Genomic DNA, 2,872 nt, shown 5'->3' on the forward strand with positions numbered 1-2,872 from the left:
ACAGCACATTCTGTGTCAACTTGGGCAAGGCCAGACTGGCCCAAAAGTGTTTGGAGAAAGTTCCAAAAATACACCCTGACCTTTTAATTCCCAGTAAGGAGCAAAATCTGTCAGAACAAGGATTCCAAATCCCTCTATACAAGCTGCATCAATTTCAAGATGAAAGCACTGCAAACCAAGCCTTGAAGCATGACACTGAGGCTTAATATGAATAACAAGCATTAAAAATGCTTGTGTTTTGTTAACCCCCGTCATTATTTTCCCTTTCAGTTTAAAGCTACGGGAACCGTCTGAGAGACGGGCGCTGTTGGGTCCTGGAAGTGCTGCGTGACCCCAGGACTGTCCTCGCTGCTGAGGGCCGTGTAAAGGGTGCCTCAAGACAACCGAGCCCGAGCGGAACAGGCCACGGCCCAGCAGCGGCGCCTGAGGCAGGACCGGGGCACAACCAGCCGCGGCGGGGAGGGAGGTGGCTGCAGGGGCGCGGGAACAAGCCGCGCCGTCCGGATACACCGTGACAGCCACGACCCGAGCACCAGTTCTGCTACCCCGCGCTGCGGCTCAGGCTGATGCGAGGCCTGTCACGGGCCCAGAAGAACAGGCCTAACCCGCGCCTCCTTCGGCTGCAGGAAAGCCCAGGCGGAGGAGGTGGCGCCCCGCTCCCTCCCATTGGCCACTGGCCCCGCAGGGGGTGGGCACGGAGGCGGCCGCGGGTGGAGCGAATGTACGTAAAGTTTCCTGCCGGGCCCCATTGCCAGTAGCAGCAGCGATGGCCGAGTGGTTAAGGCGTTGGACTTGAAATCCAATGGGGTCTCCCCGCGCAGGTTCGAACCCTGCTCGCTGCGGCAGCGCAAGGTTGGATTTTTTTTATTCGTGCTAAATGAGCTTGCTTGTTGCTAGGCAAGAGGCTGCAGCCAGCATAAAAACTTTGCCTCGGAAGCTCCCTAAACACTAGCCACTGAAGAGGCTCCGGGTCCTCCCCCTACCCTCAAAAAGAAGGGGCATTGGAAATGTGGAGATGGACAATAAGCGAACTGAAAAGCACAGCCCAAAGCACCAAGGAAACAACACTGCCTTCAACCTGGCTCTCCTCATCACCTTCCTAGCTGCGGCCCAGCCCCATGTGCTCTCTGGCCTCTGCCACCTGCTTGAATTTGGAAAGGGGTTGGATGTCTGTGGCCCAGGCAAGCTAATGTTTTACTTGTTTATAATCCAGGGAAGAAACATTTTAGAGTGGAGTGGGCAAAGGGTGTGAAACATGTGATGTTTGCAGCCTGTTATGCTGAGCCCATCGCATGCCTTTCACTAGAGAAGAAGGCCTAAGTGACGTGCTCTTTCAATGCACCACATCATTTAAAAACCAGCAGCCAGTATTAATGCAGCCATAAGAAATAAATGAACCATTCAAAATTCAGCCACAAATTTCTGCTGTCTATTTTGTCATATGTGGTTAAGAAGCTATTCACTGTTAAGGTGCATACCTAGTATCTCTAGTGGATTATGGAATAGAGAAGATCCCACACAACTTACTGATTCATTTGATGCACTGGCTGGGGAAATTTTTGGCTACTTGCACAATTTCACAATGATTACACTCTTAATTCATACAACACAATTTTATTTTAAAATTTTTTGCTACGCATATAACACTGCTTAGCTTTAAGAAATACCACAAACATTAAGAATACAATAACTATGTATATCAGAAACAATGCTCCAAATGCACTTCCTTCTCAAACAATGTTATCAGAATTAATATTACAAAAACAACTACAATTACAACTAAAAGTTAAATTTGAATCACTACTATTATTTTTATAATATACTTACAATCCTAGAATTCCAAGAAGCCAAACACCTAGATATGCTTTCATTCCTCAGTAGTACAATTTAATGGGTTGGCCTCAGTAGTATGGTTCAATGGGTTGGCCTCAATACTGATAGGACTAAGTCCCCTTCCTTCAGTCCCTTTCAGGCGCTCCGCAGCTTCAGCGTGAACTATGAGATTCGTGTTCACAGAGAGGATGGTTCAGGTGATCAGTCTGATCCGGCCTACACTTGCGATTCTTCCTTCGTTGTTCTGCAAGTGAGCTTACCTCCAAATTGGGACAGTAGGTTACAGTTTTTATTGAGCGAGTTGCCATCTTGGGCCCCTCCTACCCAAACCTGTCACTACTCCCAAATTTGGGCTCGGATCTTACTCAACAGATTCTTTTGCTTGGTAATCAGTTTATTTTCTTGACCATTTTAATTACTTTGGGGGACTTCCATACTACTGCAAGTGACCTTTTCTTTCCAATTTTTGCAAAGGGCCTAGGGTTTGATCTCTCGGAATGTGGGATGTTTGCTTAAGGGTCATTTTTAGGTTAACTTTGTTAAAAGCCTCTAAAGATAAAATTCAAGAGTTAAAACTTTGAGCAAAGCAGGACCTTCTGCACGTAGACCAAAACAATGGCCTAGATAAGAAGATGAATCTTGTCTTTTTCCTAAACTGGCTAATGGGCAACTATTATAAGCATTCAAATATTACATTCAATATGACACCTAGGCGGAAAAGTGGAAATAAAAAGGAAATGCAAAAAAAAAGTTTGGTTCAAATGTAGGGGTGTGGCAGGTGTGCCACACCTAAATCTGAGACCTGTTTTCATGCTGCCAAATCACTTGGTTTTACCAGAGTTGCCCGGAATTCTTAAATGGTCTTAATGTAAGAAATAAGGTGTTCTTCACTTAGGAGCTCTTCCCTGATGCCTTCTAAAATCTGCAGGCATTAGCTGAGGTCAACTTCATTCAGAAGTCCTCAATGCAAGCCTTCTTTCAACTCAGGCATCAGTTAAGAGGATTTCGTTTAATTATCTTTTATTGCAGTGTTCTTAGT

At 46.1% G+C, this 2,872-nt stretch overlaps 1 non-coding gene across 1 annotated transcript; it reads left to right on the plus strand.

Annotated features, from left to right (window-relative positions):
* Window positions 1-760: 760 nt before the first annotated feature.
* On the plus strand, window positions 761-842 carry TRNAS-UGA (transfer RNA serine (anticodon UGA)). The gene has a single exon. It is a non-coding gene; the product is annotated as a tRNA-Ser (tRNA).
* The last annotated feature ends 2,030 nt before the right edge of the window (window positions 843-2,872 follow it).

The sequence above is a fragment of the Alligator mississippiensis genome, chromosome 6, assembly GCF_030867095.1.
Source record: "Alligator mississippiensis isolate rAllMis1 chromosome 6, rAllMis1, whole genome shotgun sequence".
In the NCBI taxonomy this organism is placed as follows: Eukaryota; Metazoa; Chordata; order Crocodylia; family Alligatoridae; genus Alligator; species Alligator mississippiensis.